Genomic DNA, 18,713 nt, shown 5'->3' on the forward strand with positions numbered 1-18,713 from the left:
GCTAAAAACTCCATGGGGACCCAATTAAGGGGGCCTCCACGATATTGTGAGATTTACCTCCAGAACTCAACCAATTTCCCACAGTTAATATCGGAGAAAAATCCCCTCATGCTTGTGGGGAGGGGGAGAGGAAAGGAAGCATTTTGAAATACACTACTACACTCTGTTCTTCTTAACAAGGTCTGCCCTCATGAGAAACTAGTTAACCAGAGCCTAACCTGCTGCGGTATTATCAGAGCCTAGCTGACCTAGGGGGAAGGGAAATAACAAACTACAGCCCATTCTAGCCATCCTGCCCCAACTATGGGAGAAGAAAAAAACAGAAACTCTTATGAAGTTCACAGTCCAGAGGCACAGTGTCACTAAAAGACTGAGATCTAATCACAGGACAGTACAATGCTTCCCTTCCCCTGACACCTCACCACCACAATACTAAGGCCTGTTTACAGCAGTTTCTTTTACCCAGTACACCATGTCTGGCTATTAAGAAAAAATTACAAGGCATACCAGAAGGCAAAAAACACACTTTGAAGTGAGAGTAAGCCTCAGAACCAGACATGGAAGGAATGTTGGAATTATCAGACCAGGAATTTAAAACAACTATGATTAAAATACTAAGTGCCCTAATAGATAAAGTAGACAGCATGTAAAAACAGATGGGCAATGTAATCAGAGAGATAAGAATCCTAAGAAAGAGCCATAAAGAAATTCTAGAGATTTAAAACACTGTAACAGAAATGAAGAATGCCTTTAATGGGCTTATTAGTATACTGGACATGGCTGAGTAAAGAATCTCTGAGCTAGAGGATACATCAATAGAATCCTCAAAAACTGAAAGCAAAAAGAACAAAGTCCAAAAAAAAAAAAAAAAAAGAAAGAAAAGAATATCCAAGGTCTGTGGGACAACTAAATAAAAGTATAACATAGGCATAATGAGAATACCATAAGGAGAAGAAAGAGAAAAAGGAATAGAAGAAATATTTCAAACAATAATGACTGAGAATTTCCCCCAAATCAATGTCAAACACCAAACCACAGACACAGGAAGCTCAGGGAACGCAAAGCAGGATAAATTACAATAAAACTACACTTAGGCATATCATTTTCAAATTACAGAAAATCAAAGATAAAGAAAAAACCTGAAAGAAGTCAGAGGTTAAAAAAAAACAAAAACAACAAAAACCCACAACACCTTACCTATAGAGGAGCAAAGATAAGAATTACATCTAACTACTCCTCAGAAACCATGCAAACAAGAAGAGAATGAAATGAAACATTTAAAGTGTTGAGAGGAAAAAAACATCAACCTAGAATTCTGTACCCTGCAAAATTAACCTTCAAAGGTAAAGGAGAAATAGACTTTCTCAGACAAACAAAAATTGAGAGAATTTGTTGCCCGTAGACCTGCCTTGCAAGAAATGTTAAAGGATGTTCTTTTGAGAGAAGGAAAATAATATAGGGCAGAAACTCAATCTACATAAAGTAAGGAAAAATATCAAAGAAGGAATAAGTGAAGGTAAAATTAAAACTTTTCTTTTTCTTATACTTAACTGATCTAACAGACAACAGTTTGTTCAAAATAATACCAATGTATTTGATTATATATGCTTAATGTGTATATCATATATATAGATATATGCTTAGATATTAGTGAAATGAATGACAGCAATGATACAAGGGATGGGAGGAAGGAATTAGGATTATTTTGTTACTATAACCTCACACTACCCATGAAGTGGTATAGTGCTATTTGAAAGTGGACTTGGTTTAACTATAATTGTATATTGCAAACTCCAGGGCAACCACTAAAAAAGTTTAAAAAGAATTGTGACTGATATGTTGTGAAAGGAAAGAAAATGAAATTATAAAAAATGCTCAATTAAAACCAAAAAGGGAAGAAAAAAGTGGAAGACAAAAATAGGAACAAAGAGCCACAAATAGAAAATAGTAATGAATATGGTAGATGTTAATCCAACTATATCAATAATCACTTTGAATGTCAATGGTCTAAATGCACCAATTAAAAGACAAAGAATGTCAGAGTGGATCAAAAACCAAGACCCAACTATATGTTGTCTACATGAAACCCACTTTAACTATAAAGACACATATAGATTAAAAGTAAATGGATGGAAGAAAATATACCATACTAACACTAATCAAAAGAAAGCAGGAATCATTATTTTAATTTCAGACAGAGCAAACTTCAAAGCAATGAACATTATCAAGGATAAAGAAGGGTATTACACAATGATAAAGGGGTCAATTCTCCAAAAAGACATAACAATCCCAAATGTGTATGTGCCTAATAACAGAGTGTCAAACTATGTAAGGCCAAAACTAATAAAATTGCAAAGAGAAGTAGATGAGTCCACTATCATAGTTGGAGACTTCAACTCTGTCAGAAATGGACAGATTCAGGTGGCAGAAAATCAGTAAATTATATCAGTAGTTGAATTCAACAACACTATTATTCAACTGCATATACTGACATCTACAGACTATTCATCTAACAACAGCAGAATATACATTCTTAATCTCACATGGAACATTTACCAAGACAAACCAAATTCTGGGCCAAAAACACACCTTAACAAATTTAAAAGAATAGAAATTATACATCGTCTGCTCTCAGAGAACAATGGAGTTAAACTAGAAATCAATAACAGAAAGATAACTGGAAAATCATAAAATATGTGGAGATTAAGCAACATCCTTCTAAATAACACTTGGAACAAAGAAGAAATCTCAAGAGAAATTTTTAAATATTTTGAACTAAATGAAAACAAAAACACAACTTATCAAAATTTGTGGGATGCAGTAAAAGCAGTGCTTAGAAGGAAATGTGTAGCATTGAATGCATATATTAGAAAATTCAATAACTGAAATGAAAAATTCACGGGAGGGGCTCAAAAGTAGCTTTAAAGTGGGAAGAGAAAGAATTAATGAACTTAAAGACAGATCAATGGAGATTATGTAATCTGAAGAACAGAGAAAATAGAATGAAGAAAAATGAACAGAGTTTCAGAAATATCATCCACCATTAAGCACACCAACATCAATGTAATGGGAATGCCAGTAGGAGAGGAAAGAGCAGAAAAAAATATTCAAAAATATGTCTGAAAAATTCCTAAATTTGATGAAAAGCCTATGCATCCAGGAAGCTCAGCAAATTCCATGTAGGATAAATTCAAAGAGAACCACAAACAGACATATCACAGTAAAAAATGCAGAAAGCCGAAGACAAGAAGAAAATCTTGAAAGCAGCAAGAAAAAAAAACGCCTAGTCACTTACAAGGGAACCCCAATAAGATTAACATTTGACTTCTCAGCAAAATAACCAAAGCCAAAAGGCAGTGCGATAACATATTCAAAGTGCTCAAAGAAAAGTCTACCAAGAATCCTATATCTAGCAAAGCTGTCTTTCAGAAATGAAGATGAAATAAAGACATTACCAGATAAACAAAAACTGAGAAAATGTATTGCTAGCACACCCACCTTACAAGAAATACTAAAGAAAGTTCTTCAGGTTGAAAGCAAGTTACCCCAGCCATTTGAATCCACAAGAAAAAACAGTACCAGTAAAGGTAATTATATAATTATAGAAGACAGTATAAATACATATTTCTTCTCTTAACTTATTTTTAATACAATTATTAAAACAATATGTATATAATTGTATTAGTGGGCCTATAACATATAGAAATGTAATATATTTGCCAATAATAGCACAAAGGAAATGGGTGGTGGCTGACCTGTACTGGACAAAGGAAATGACATCACATAGTAACAAAAATCCATAGGAATAAATGAAGAGAATTAGAAATGATAAATAAGAAGGTTAATATAACCACATATTATGGTTATAATAATATAATGGCATGATATAATGCCATAAATACATACTTGCTCTCCTTTCTTCTCTCTGCTTCTTTAAAAGACATAAAATTATATAAAGTAATAATTACAGCAATGTATTGTTGGGTTTGTAACATATATAAGCTGTAATATATATAATAATAACAGCACAAAAAGGGGGAATGGAATAGAGCTACATAGGAATAACATTTCTGTATCTCACTGGAATTAGTATAAATCTGAAGTAAATTTTGGTAAGTTAAGATGTACAGAGTAAGCCCTAGAGCAACTAAGGAAATAATTCAAAAAATACAGTGAAAAAAATCATTAAATTAACTAAGATTTACATTAGAAAATATTCACTTAATGCAAAATAGAGTAAACAAGGAATAGAGGAAGAAAAGAGATACGACACATACAGAAAACAAAATATAAAATGGTAGCCATAATTCTAACTATATCAATAAAAACATTAAATGTGCATGGATTAAACAATCCAATAAAAGAGCAGAGGAGAGGAGAAGATGGCGGAAGAGTAAGATGCAGAGATCACCCTCCTCCCCACAGATACATCAGAAATACATCTACACGTGGAACTGCTCCTATAGAACACCCACTGAACACTAGCAGAAGACCTCAGATCTCCCAAAAGGCAAGAAACTCCCCACGTACTTGGCCGTGTGGATGAAAGGCTCTTGGTGCTCCAGCCAGGCGTCAGGGCTGTGCCTCTGAGGTGGGAGAGCCAACTTCAGGACACTGGTCAACAAGAGACCTCCCAGCTCCACATAACACCAAATGGCGAAAATCTCCCAGAGATCTCCATCTCAACACCAAGACCCAACTTCACTCAACAACCAGCATGCTACAGTGCTGGACACCCTATGCCAAACAACTAGCAAAACAGGAACACAGCCCCATCCATTAGCAGAGAGGCTGCCTAAAATCATAATAAGGTCACAGACACCCCAAAACACACCACCAGATGTGGACCTGCCCACCAGAAAGCCAAGATCCAGCCTCATCCACCAGAACACAGGCACTAGTCCCCTCCACCAGGAAGCCTACACAACCCACTGAACCAAACTTAGCCACTGGGGGCAGACACCAAAAACAACGGGAACTAAGAATCTGCAGCCTGCGAAAAGGAGACCCCAAACACAGTAAGTTAAGCAAAGTGAGAAGAAAAAGAAACACACAGCAGATGAAGGAGCAAGGTAAAAACCCACCAGACCTAACAAATGAAGAGGAAATAGGCAGTCTACCTGAAAAAGAATTCAGAATAATGATAGTAAAGATGATCCAAAATCTTGGAAATAGAATAGACAAAATGCAAGAAACATTTAACAAGGACCTAGAAGAACTAAAGAGGAAACAAGCAACGATGAACAACACAATAAATGAAATTAAAAACACTCTAGAAGGGATCAATAGCAGAATAACTGAGGCAGAAGAACGAATAAGTGACCTGGAAGATAAAATAGTGGAAATAACTACTGCAGAGCAGAATAAAGAAAAAAGAATGAAAAGAACTGAGGACAGTCTCAGAGACCTCTGGGACAACATTAAACGCACCAACATTCGAATTATAGGGGTCCCAGAAGAAGAAGAGAAAAAGAAAGGGACTGAGAAAATATTTGAAGAGATTATAGTTGAAAACTTCCCTAATATGGGAAAGGAAATAGTTAATCAAGCCCTGGAAACACAGAGAGTCCAATACAGGATAAATCCAAGGAGAAACACGCCAAGACACGGATTAATCAAACTATCAAAAATTAAATATAAAGAAAACATATTAAAAGCAACAAGGGAAAAACAACAAATAACACAAAAGGGAATCCCCATAAGGTTAACAGCTGATCTTTCAGCAGAAACTCTGCAAGCCAGAAGAGAGTGGCAGGACATATTTAAAGTGATGAAGGAGAAAAAACTACAACCAAGATTACTCTACCCAGCAAGGATCTCATTCAGATTTGACAGAGAAATTAAAACCTTTACAGACAAGCAAAAGCTGAGAGAGTTCAGCACCACCAAACCAGCTTTACAACAAATGCTAAAGGAACTTCTCTAGGCAAGAAACACAAGAGAAGGAAAACACCTACAATAACAAACCCAAAACATTTAAGAAAATGGGAATAGGAACATACATATCGATAATTACCTTAAATGTAAATGGATTAAATGCTCCCACCAAAAGACACAGACTGGCTGAATGGATACAAAAACAAGACCCGTATATATGCTGTCTACAAGAGACCCACTTCAGACCTAGGGACACATACAGACTGAAAGTGAGGGGATGGAAAAAGATATTCCATGCAAATGGAAATCAAAAGAAAGCTGGAGTAGCAATTCTCATATCAGACAAAACAGACTTTAAAATAAAGACTATTACAAGAAACAAAGAAGGACACTACATAATGATCAAGGGATTGATCCAAGAAGAAGGTATAACAATTGTAAATATTTATGCACCCAACATAGGAGCACCTCAATACATAAGGCAAATACTAACAGCCATAAAAGGGGAAATCGACAGCAACACAATCATAGTATGGGACTTTAATACCCCACTTTCACCAATGGACAGATCATCCAAAATGAAGATAAATAAGGAAACACAAGCTTTAAATGATACATTAAAAAAGATGGACTTAATTGATATTTCTAGGACATTCCACCCAAAAACAACAGAATACACATTTTTCTCAAGTGCTCATGGAACATTCTCCAGGATAGATCATATCTTGGGTCACAAATCAAACCTTGGTAAATTTTATAAAACTGAAATCGTATCAAGTATCTTTTCCGACCACAATGCTATGAGACTAGATATCAATTACAGGAAAAGATCTGTAAAAAATACAAACACATGGAGGCTAAACAATACACTAATAAATAAGAGATCACTGAAGAAATCAAAGGGGAAATCAAAAAATACCTAGAAACAAATGACAATGGAGACAGGACGACCCAAAACCTATGGGATACAGCAAAAGCAGTTCTAAGACGGAAGTTTATAGCAATACAATCCTACCTTAAGAAACAGGAAACATCTTAAATAAACAAGCTAACCTTGCACCTAAAGCAATTAGAGAAAGAAGAACAAAAAAACCCCGAAGTTAGCAGAAGGAAAGAAATTATAAAGATCAGATCAGAAATAAATGAGAAAAAAATGAAGGAAACGATAGCAAAGATCAATAAAACTAAAAGCTGGTTCTTTGAGAAGATAAACAAAATTGATAAACCATTAGCCACACTCATCAAAAAACAAAGGGAGAAAACTCAAATCAACAGAATTAGAAATGAAAAAGGAGAAGTAACAACTGACACTGCAGAAATACAAAGGATCATGAGAGATTACTACAAGCAACTCTATGCCAATAAAATGGACAACCTGGAAGAAATGGACAAATTCTTAGAAATGCACAACCTGCCGAGACTGAACCGGGAAGAAATAGAAAATATGAACAGACCAATCACCAGCACTGAAATTGTAACTCTGATTAAAAATCTTCCAACAAACAAAAGCCCAGGACCACATGGCTTCACAGGCGAATTCTATCAAACATTTAGAGAAGAGCTAACACCTATCCTTCTCAAACTCTTCCAAAATATTGCAGAGGGAGGAACACTCCCCAACTCATTCTACGAGGCCACCACCACCCTGATACCAAAACCAGGCAAAGATGTCACAAAGAAAGAAAACTACAGGCCAATATCACTGTTGAACATAGATGCAAAAATCCTCAACAAAATACTAGCAAACAGAATCCAACAGCACATTAAAAGGATCATACACCATGATCAAGTGGGGTTTATTCCAGGAATGCAAGGATTCTTCAATATATGCAAATCAATCAGTGTGATACACCATATTAACAAATTGATGGAGAAAAACCATATGATCATCTCAATAGATGCAGAGAAAGCTTCCGACAAAATTCAACACCCATTTATGATAAAAGCCCTGCAGAAAGTAGGCATAGAGGGAACTTTCCTCAACACAATAAAGGCCATATATGACAAACCCACAGCCAACATCATCCTCAATGGTGAAAAACTGAAACCATTTCCACTAAGATCAGGAACAAGACAAGGTTGCCCACTCTCACCACTATTATTCAACATAGTTTTGGAAGTTTTAGCCACAGCAATCAGAGAAGAAAAAGAAATAAAAGGAATCCAAATCGGAAAAGAGGTAAAGCTGTCACTGTTTGCAGATGACATGATACTATACATAGAGAATCCTAAAGATGCTACCAGAAAACTACTAGAGCTAATCAATGAATTTGGTAAAGTAGCAGATACAAAACTAATGCACAGAAATCTCTTGTGTTCCTATACACTAATGATGAAAAATCTGAAAGTGAAATTAAGAAAGTGCTCCCATTTACAACTGCAACAAAAAGAATAAAATATCTAGGAATAAACCTACCTAAGGAGACAAAAGACCTGTATGCAGAAAATTATAAGACACTGATGAAAGAAATTAAAGATGATACAAATAGATGGAGAGATATACCATGTTCTTGGATTGGAAGAATCAACATTGTGAAAATGACTCTACTACCCAAAGCAATCTACAGATTCAATGCAATCCCTGTCAAACTACCACTGGCATTTTTCACAGAACTAGAACAAGAAATTTCACAATTTGTATGGAAACACAAAAGACCCCGAATAGCCAAAGCAATCTTGAGAACGAAAAATGGAGTTGGAGGAATCAGGCTCCCTGACTTCAGACTATACTACAAAGCTACAGTAATCAAGACAGTACGGTACTGGCACAAAAACAGAAATATAGATCAATGGAACAGGATAGAAAGCCCAGAGATAAACCCATGCACATATGGTCACCTTATCTTTGATAAAGGAGGCAAGAATATACAATGGAGAAAAGACAGCCTCTTCAATAAGTGGTGCTGGGAAAACTGGACAGCTACATGTAAAAGTATGAAATTAGAATACTCCCTAACACCATACACAAAAATAAACTCAAAATGGTTTAAAGACCTAAATGTAAGGCCAAACACTATCAAACTCTTAGAGGAAAACATAGGCAGAACACTCTATGACATAAATCACAGCAAGATCCTTTTTGACCCAGCTCCTAGAGAAATGGAAATAAAAACAAAAATAAACAAATGGGACCTAATGAAACCTGAAAGCTTTTGCACAGCAAAGGAAACCATAAACAAGACGAAAACACAACCCTCAGAATGGGAGAAAATATTTGCAAATGAAGCAACTGACAAAGGATTAATCTCCAAAATTTACAAGCAGCTCATGCAGCTCAATATCAAAAAAACAAACAACCCAATCCAAAAATGGGCAGAAGACCTAAATAGACATTTCTCCAAAGAAGATATACAGATTGCCAACAAACACATGAAAGAATGCTCAACATCATTAATCATTAGAGAAATGCAAATCAAAACTACGCTAAGATATCATCTCACACCGGTCAGAATGGCCATCATCAAAAAATCTACAAACAATAAATGCTGGAGTGGGTGTGGAGAAAGGGGAACACTCTTGCACTGTTGGCGGGAATGTAAATTGATACAGCCACTATGGAGAACAGTATGGAGGTTCCTTAAAAAACTAAAAATAGAACTACCATACAACCCAGCAATCCCACTACTGGGCATATACCCTGAGAAAACCATAATTCAAAAAGAGTCATGGACCAAAATATTCATTGCAGCTCTATTTACAATAGACAGGACATGGAAGCAACCTAAGTGTCCATCATCAGATGAATGGATAAAGAAGATGTGGCACATATATACAATGGAATATTACTCAGCCATAAAAGGAAACGAAATTGAGTTATTTGTAGTGAGGTGGATGGAGTTAGAGTCTGTCCTACAGAGTGAAGTAAGTCAGAAAGAGAAAAACAAATACCGTATGCTAACACATATATATGGAATCTAAGGGGGAAAAAAAGGTCATGAAGAACCTAGTGGCAAGACGGGAATAAAGACACAGACCTACTAGAGAATGGACTTGAGGATATGGGGAGGGGGAAGGGTAAGCTGTGACAAAGTGAGAGAGTGGCATGGACATATATACACTACCAAACGTAAAATAGATAGCTAGTGGGAAGCAACCGCATAGCACAGGGAGATCAGCTTGGTGCTTTGTGACCACCTAGAGGGGTGGGATAGGGAGGGTGGGAGGGAGGGAGATGCAAGAGGGAAGAGATATGGGAACATATGTATATGTATAACTGATTCACTTTGCTATAAAGTAGAAACTAACACACCATTGTAAAGCAATTATACTCCAATAAAGATGTTAAAAAAAAAGTGAACTAAAAAAAAAGCAGAGACTGTTAGACTGGATTAAAATACAAGATCCAACTATATGCTGTCACAATTTAGATTCAAAGATACAAATAGATTGAAAGTAAAAGGATGGAAAAAGATATATGGTGCAAACAGCAACCACAAGAAAGCTGGAGTGGCTATACTAATATCAAATAAAATAGACTTTAAAACAAAAAAAAATGTTACTAGAGATTAAAAAGTATATTTTATAATGATAAAAGGGTTAATACATCTGGAAGATAAAACAAGTATAAACATATATGCACCTAACAACCCAAAATACATGAAGTAAAAACTGACAAACATTAAGGGAGGAATGGACAAGTCAACAATAATGGAAACTTCAATAGCCCCCAGTCAATAATGGATAGAACAATTAGGTAGAAGTCCTAACTGGCAGATGATCAACAAGGAAATAAGACACTTGAGCAGCATTATAAACCAACTAAACAGACACCCATAGAACACTTCACTCAGTAACAGCAGAATATAAATTCTTCTCAAGTGCACAGAAACATTCTCCAAATAAGACCATATGTTAGGCCAGAAAATAAACCTCAAAGAAAGAGAAAAACAAATATCATATGGTAAGGCATATATGTGGAATCTAGAAAAATGGTACAGATGAACCTGTTTGCAAGGCAAAAATAGAGACACAGACGTAGAGAACAAAAGTATGGACACCAAGGGGCGAAGGGGGGGATGGGATGAGCTGCAAGATTGAGATTGACATATATACACTAATATGTATAAAATAAATAACTAATGAGAACCTGTTGTATAGCATAGGGAACTCTACTTAATGCTCTGTGGTGACCTAAATGGGACGGAAATCCGAAAAAGAAGGGATATATGTATACATATAGCTGATTCACTTCACTGTACAGCAGAAGTTAACATTATAAAGCAACTATACCCCAATAAAAAAATTTAATAAGTAAATAAAAGGATTGAAATAATAGGAAGTATGTTCTCTAATCACGACAGAATGATATTAGAAATCAATAAGTGAAAGAAATTTGGAAAACTCATAAATAAGAGGAAATTAAACAACACACTCCACTCTGACTTGCTTGAGACATTTTCTGAGGTGTTTGAGACTCCTCCTTACTATTTAAGAGTCTTCCTGTCAGACTGAGACACTTTTTGACATGTTTGAGATCCTTCCTCCTTTCTTCTTTTTGGTCACAAATAAGACTTTTTATTTGTCACGACTAAAAGTCTGAATTTTAAACAGATTCTTGGACTGGTGGCTCATATCCATCAGCTTGTTCAACTTTAGTACCTGTCTCATCCCCAGTAGATTTTCCAGAACTACTACCGTCACAGTTAAGCCCCATGAGTTTTCCCAATTCAAACATGGGCTTCTTTAGCATCCTTACTTCTCTAACAAAGACATCATGGAGTGGATAAATACATTGGCAAACCTCTTCTATGTCTTTTCCAATGCTGTCTGGAATCAATTTATTGACCACTTCTTTCAAGTCATTTGTCTACACCTCTAGGGTCATGATTTCCATCATCTTCTTCTGGATTTGGCAGACCTGTTGGTGCTAATTATAAGACCTCTTCCAAATCTAATTCTTGCATTTTTTAATAAAATAGACAAAGCAAATAACTTTCAGTAGTCTTGACACTGACATGAGCGTCAATCATGGGCTGCCATTTTTTGACCATGGAGCACATTTTGTCCCAGGTAAACTCCATGCTATGGAAGTTAGTCAGGCAGTTTTGCCCTGAATATCCTCAGTAATTAGCTTGAGTATTCTAAATGCAACTGCATCATTCTGCAGATCAGCAAGGCTCATTTCAAAAACATGATATCATTTGGTTCCTTGAGTTCTCATGACTAGTGTTTTTCCAACATTTCTTATATTGAACACAGCTGGTGCTTTCACATCATACCAGTCTTTCTTAGAAATTGGATCAACCACTTTCTTCTTGGCTCCCTTTTTGCTGCCTTTCATTAGGTGCTTGTTCCTGCCAACTGTCAAGGTGCTGCTCAGAGCCCTTCCTTGGTTTTGAGACTCTTTCTGACTTCTCCATCCAGACATGTTTTTGATCCATCCCTTCCTATTTGAGATTCTCCCTGACTTGTCTGACCCTCTTCCTGACATACGTGAGTGTCTTCCTGGCCTATTTGAGACCCATCCTTAAATATATATATATATACATATAAGAACACTAAGACTTTGCCTGACATTTTTTTTTAACATTTTTATTGGAGTATAATTGCTTTACAATGGTGTGTTAGTTTCTGCTTTATAGCAAAATGAATCAGTTATAGATATACATATAACCCCATATCTCTTCCCTCTTGAGTCTCCCTCCCTCCCACCCTCCCTATCCCACCCTTCTAGCTGGTCACAAAGCACCGAGCTGATCTCCCTGTGCTATGTGACTGCTTCCCACTAGCTATCTATTTTACATTTGGTAGTGTATATATGTCCATATATACACTACCACTCTCTCACTTTGTCCCAGCTTACCCTTCCCCCTCCCCATGTCCTCAAGTCCATTCTCTAGTAGGTCTGTGTCTTTATTCCCGTCTTGCCCCTAGTTTCTTCATGACCTTTTTTTTTTTTTTTTTTTTTAGATTCCATATATATGTGTTAGCATACGGTATTTGTTTTTCTCTTTCTGACTTACTTCACTCTGTAGGACAGACTCTAGGTCCATCCACCTCACTACAAATAACTCAATTTCGTTTCTTTATATGGCGAGTAATATTCCATTGTATATATGTGTCACATCTTTATCCATTCATCTGTTGATGGACACTTAGGTTGCTTCCATGTCCTGTCTATTGTAAATAGAGCTGCAATGAACATTGTGGTACATGACTCTTTTTGAATTATGGTTTTCTCAGGGTATATGCCCAGTAGTGGGATTGCTGGGTCGTATGGTAGTTCTATTTTTAGTTTTTTAAGGAACCTCCATACTGTTCTCCATAGTGGCTGTAACAATTTACATTCCCACCAACAGTGTATGAGGGTTCCATTTTCTCCACACCCTCTCCAGCATTTATTGTTTGTACATTTTTTGATGATGGCCATTCTGACCGGTGTGAGATGATATTGCATTGTAGTTTTGATTTACGTTTCTCTAACGACTAATGATGTTCAGCATTCTTTCATGTGTTTGTTGGCAATCTGTATATCTTCTTTGGAGAAATGTCTATTTAGGTCTTCTGCCCATTTTTGGATTGGGTTGTTTGTTTTTTTGATATTGAGCTGCATGAGCTGCTTGTAAATTTTGCAGATTAATCCTTTGTCAGTTGCTTCATTTGCAAATATTTTCTCCCATTCTGAGGGTTGTGTTTTCGTCTTGTTTATGGTTTCCTTTGCTGTGCAAAAGCTTTCAGGTTTCATTAGGTCCCATTTGTTTATTTTTGTTTTTATTTCCATTTCTCTAGGAGCTGGGTCAAAAAGGATCTTGCTGTGATTTATGTCATAGAGTGTTCTGTCTATGTTTTCCTCTAAGAGTTTGATAGTGCTTGGCCTTACATTTAGGTCTTTAATCCATTTTGAGTTTATTTTTGTGTATGGTGTTAGGAAGTATTCTAATTTCATTCTTTTACATGTAGCTGTCCAGTTTTCCCAGCACCACTTATTGAAGAGGCTGTCTTTTCTCCATTGTATATTCTTGCCTCCTTTATCAAAGATAAGGTGACCATATGTGCGTGGGTTTATCTCTGGGCTTTCTATCCTGTTCCATTGATCTATATTTCTGTTTTTGTGCCAGTACCATACTGTCTTGATTACTGTAGCTTTGTAGTATAGTCTGAAGTCAGGGAACCTGATTCCTCCAGCTCCATTTTTCGTTCTCAAGATTGCTTTGGCTATTCGGGGTCTTTTGTGTTTCCATACAAATTGTGAAATTTCTTGTTCTAGTTCTGTGAAAAATGCCAGTGGTAGTTTGATAGGGATTGCATTGAATCTGTAGATTGCTTTGGATAGTAGAGTCATTTTCACAATGTTGATTCTTCCAATCCAAGAACATGGTATATCTCTCCATCTATTTGTATCATCTTTAATTTCTTTCATCAGTGTCTTATAATTTTCTGCATACAGGTCTTTTGTCTCCTTAGGTAGGTTTATTCCTAGATATTTTATTCTTTTTGTTGCAATGGTAAATGGGAGTGTTTTCTTAATTTCACTTTCAGATTTTTCATCATTAGTGTATAGGAACGCAAGAGATTTCTGTGCATTAGTTTTGTATCCTGCTACTTTACCAAATTCATTGATTAGCTCTAGTAGTTTTCTGGTAGCATCTTTAGGATTTCCACGTAGAGTATCATGTCATCTGCAAACAGTGACAGCTTTACTTCTTCTTTTCCAGTTTGGATTCCTTTTATTTCTTTTCCTTCTCTGATTGCTGTGGCTAAAACTTCCAAAACTATGTTGAATAATAGTGGTGAGAGTGGACAACCTTGTCTTGTTCCTGATCTTACTGGAAGTGGTTTCAGTTTTTCACCATTGAGGATGATGTTGGCTGTGAGTTTGTCATATATGGCTTTTATTATGTTGAGGTAAGTTCCTTTTATGCCTACTTTCTGAAGGGTTTTTATCATAAATGGGAGTTGAATTTTGTCAAAAGCTTTCTCTGCATCTATTGAGATGATCATATGGTTTTTCTCCTTCAATTTGTTAATATGGTGTATCACACTGATTGATTTGCATATATTGAAGAATCCTTGCATTCCTGGGATAAACCCCACTTGATCATGGTGTATGATCCTTTTAATGTGCCATTGCATTCTGTTTGCTAGAATTTTGTTGAGGATTTTTGCATCTGTGCTCATCAGTGATATTGGTCTGTAGTTTTTTTTGTGACATCTTTGTCTGGTTTTGGTATCAGGGTGAGGGTGGCCTCATACAATGAGTTTGGGAGTGTTCCTCCCTCTGCTATATTTTGGAAGAGTTTGAGAAGGACAGGTGTTAGCTCTTCTCTAAATGTTTGATAGAATTCTCCTGTGAAGCCATCTGGTCCTGGGCATTTGTTTGTTGGAAGATTTTTAATCAGAGTTACAATTTCAGTGCTTGTGATTGGTCTGTTCATATTTTCTACTTCTTCCTGGTTCAGTCTCGGCAGGTTGTGCATTTCTAAGAATTTGTCCATTTCTTCCAGGTTGTCCATTTTATTGGCATAGAGTTGCTTGTAGTAATCTCTCATGATCCTTTGTATTTCTGCAGTGTCAGTTGTTACTTCCCCTTTTTCATTTCTAATTCTATTGATTTGAGTCTTCTCCCTTTTTTTCTTGAGGAGTCTGGCTAATGGTTTATCAATGTTGTTTATCTTCTCAAAGAACCAGCTTTTAGTTTTATTGATCTTTGCTATCGTTTCCTTCATTTCTTTCTCATTTATTTCTGATCTGACCTTTATAATTTCTTTCCTTCTGCTAACTTTGGGGTTTTTTTGTTCTTTTTTCTCTAATTGCTTTAGGTGTCAGCTTAGGTTGTTTATTTGAGTTGTTTCTTGTTTCTTAAGATAGGATTGTATTGCTATAAACTTCCCTTTTAGATTAGAACTGCTTTTGCTGCATCTCATAGGTTTTGGGTCGTCGTGTTTTCATTGTCATTTGTTTCTAGGTATTTTTTGATTTCCTCTTTGATTTCTTCAGTGATCTCTTGGTTATTAAGTAGTGTATTGTTTAGCCTCCATGTGTTTGTATTTTTAACAGATTTTTTCCTGTAATTGATATCTAGTCTCATAGCACTGTGGTCAGAAAAGATACTTGATACGATTTCAATTTTCTTAAATTTACTAAGGCTTGATTTGTGACCCAAGATATGATCTATCCTGGAGAATGTTCCATGAGCATTTGAGAAGTGTAATCTGTTGTTTTTGGATGGAATGTCCTAGAAATATCAATTAAGTCCATCTTGTTTAATGTATCATTTAAAGCTTGTGTTTCCTTATTTATTTTCATTTTGGATGATCTGTCCATTGGTGAAAGTGGGGTGTTAAAGTCCCCTACTATGATTGTGTTGCTGTCGATTTCCCCTTTTATGGCTGTTAGTATTTGCCTTATGTATTGAGGTGCTCCTATGTTGGGTGCATAAATATTTACAATTGTTATACCTTCCTCTTGGATCAATCCCTTGATCATTATGTAGTGTCCTTCTTTGTCTCTTGTAATAGTCTTTATTTTAAAGTCTATTTTGTCTGATATGAGAATTGCTACTCCAGCTTTCTTTTGATTTCCATTTGCATGGAATATCTTTTTCCATCCCCTCACTTTCAGTCTGTATGTGTCCCTAGGTCTGAAGTGGGTCTCTTGTAGACAGCAAATATACAGGTCTTGTTTCTGTATCCATTCAGCCAGTCTATCTTTTGGTTGGAGCATTTAATCCATTTACATTTAAGGAAATTATCGATATGTATGTTCCTATTCCCATCTTCTTAATTGTTTTGCGTTTGTTATTGTAGGTGTTTTCCTTCTCTTGTGTTTCTTGCCTAGAGAAGTTCCTTTAGCATTTGTTGTAAAGCTGGTTTGGTGATGCTGAATTCTCTTAGCTTTTGCTTGTCTGTAAAGGTTTTAATTTCTCTGTCAAATCTGAATGAGATCCTTGCTGGGTAGAGTAATCTTGGTTGTAGGTTTTTCCCTTTCATCACTTTAAATATGTCCTGCCACTCCCTTCTGGCTTGCAGAGTTTCTGCTGAAAGATCAGCTGTTAACCTTATGGGGATTCCCTCGTATGTTATTTGTTGTGTTTCCCTTGCTGCTTTTAATATTTTTTCTTTGTATTTAATTTTTGATAGTTTGATTAATATGTATCTTGGCATGTTTCTCCTTGGATTTATCCTGTATGGGACTCTCTGTGCTTCCTGGACTTGATTAACTATTTCCTTTCCCATATTAGGGAAGTTTTCAACTATAATCTCTTCAAATATTTTCTCAGTCCCTTTCTTTTTCTCTTCTTCTTCTGGGACCCCTATAATTCGAACGTTGGTGCGTTTAATATTGTCCCAGAGGTCTCTGAGACTGTCCTCAGTTCATTCTTTTTTCTTTATTCTGCTCTGCAGTAGTTATTTCCACTATTTTATCTCCCAGGTCACTTATCCGTTCTTCTGCCTCAGTTATTCTGCTATTGATCCCTTCTAGAGAATTTTTTATTTCATTTATTGTGTTGTTCATGATTGTTTGTTTGCTCTTTAGTTCTTCTAGGTCCCTGTTAAAAGTTTCTTGTATATTCTCCATTCTATTTCCAAGATTTTGGATCATCTTTACTATCATTATTCTGAATTCTTTTTCAGGTAGACTGCCTATTTCCTCTTCATTTGTTAGGTCTGGTGGGTTTTTACCTTGCTCCTTCATCTGCTGTGTGTTTCTTTTTCTTCTCACTTTGCTTAACTTACTGTGTTTGGGGTCTCCTTTTCGCAGGCTGCAGATTCTTAGTTCCCGTTGTTTTTGGTGTCTGCCCCCAGTGGCTAAGGTTGGTTCAGTGGGTTGTGTAGGCTTCCTGGTGGAGGGGACTAGTGCCTGTGTTCTGGTGGATGAGGCTGGATCTTGGCTTTCTGGTGGGCAGGTCCACATCTGGTGGTGTGTTTTGGGGTGTCTGTGACCTTATTATGATTTTAGGCAGCCTCTCTGCTAATGGGTGGGGTTGTGTTCCTGTCTTGCTGGTTGTTTGGCATAGGGTGTCCAGCACTATAGCTTGCTGGTCATTGAGTGGAGTTGGGTCTTGGCGTTGAGATGGAGATCTCTGGGAGATTTTCGCCATCTGATATTACGTGCAGCTGGGAGGTCTCTGGTGGGCCAATGTCCTGAAGTTGGCTCTCCCACCTCAGAGGCACAGCCCTGACGCCTGGCTGGAGCACCAAGAGCCTGTCCTCCACACGGAAAAAGAGAAAATGGGAAAAAATATATTTGTATCATTGCTCCCAAAGTCCACCTCCTCAATTTGTGATGACCTGTTGTCTATTCAGCTATTCCACAGATGCAGGGTACATCAAGTTGACTGTGGAGCTTTAATCCGCTGCTCCTGAGGCTGCTGGGAGAGATTTCCCTTTCTCTTCTTTGTTCGTACAGCTCCTGGGGTTCAGCTTTAGATTTGGACCCGCCTGTGCGTGTAGGTCGCCTGAGGGCGTCTGTTCTTCACTCAGACAGGACGGGGTTAAAGGAGCAGCTGCTTCGGGGGCTCTGGCTCACTCAGGCTGTGGGGAGGGAGGGGTACGGAGGAGGCGGGGCGAGCCTGCGGCGGCAGCAGCCTGCGTGACGTTGCAGCAGCCTGAGGCGCGCCGTGCGTTCTCCCGGGAAGGTTGTCCCCGGATCACGGGACCCTGGCAGTGGTGGGCTCCACAGGCTCCCGGGAGGGGAGGTGTGGAGAGTGACCTGTGCTTGCACACAGGCTTCTTGGTGGCGGCAGCAGCAGCCTTAGCGTCTCATGCCCGTCTCTGGGATCCGCGCTGATAGCCGCGGCTCGAGCCCGTCTCTGGAGCTCCTTTAAGCGGCGCTCTGAATCCCCTCTCCTCGCGCACCAGGAAACAAAGAGGCAAGAAAAAGTCTCTTGCCTCTTC

At 37.3% G+C, this 18,713-nt stretch overlaps 1 pseudogene; it reads right to left on the bottom strand.

Moving 5' to 3' along the window:
- Positions 1-11,419: 11,419 nt before the first annotated feature.
- Positions 11,420-12,244, bottom strand: LOC137756293 (small ribosomal subunit protein eS1-like; annotated as a pseudogene).
- Positions 12,245-18,713: the final 6,469 nt, after the last annotated feature.

This window comes from Eschrichtius robustus, chromosome X, assembly GCF_028021215.1.
Source record: "Eschrichtius robustus isolate mEscRob2 chromosome X, mEscRob2.pri, whole genome shotgun sequence".
Classification (NCBI taxonomy): Eukaryota; Metazoa; Chordata; class Mammalia; order Artiodactyla; family Eschrichtiidae; genus Eschrichtius; species Eschrichtius robustus.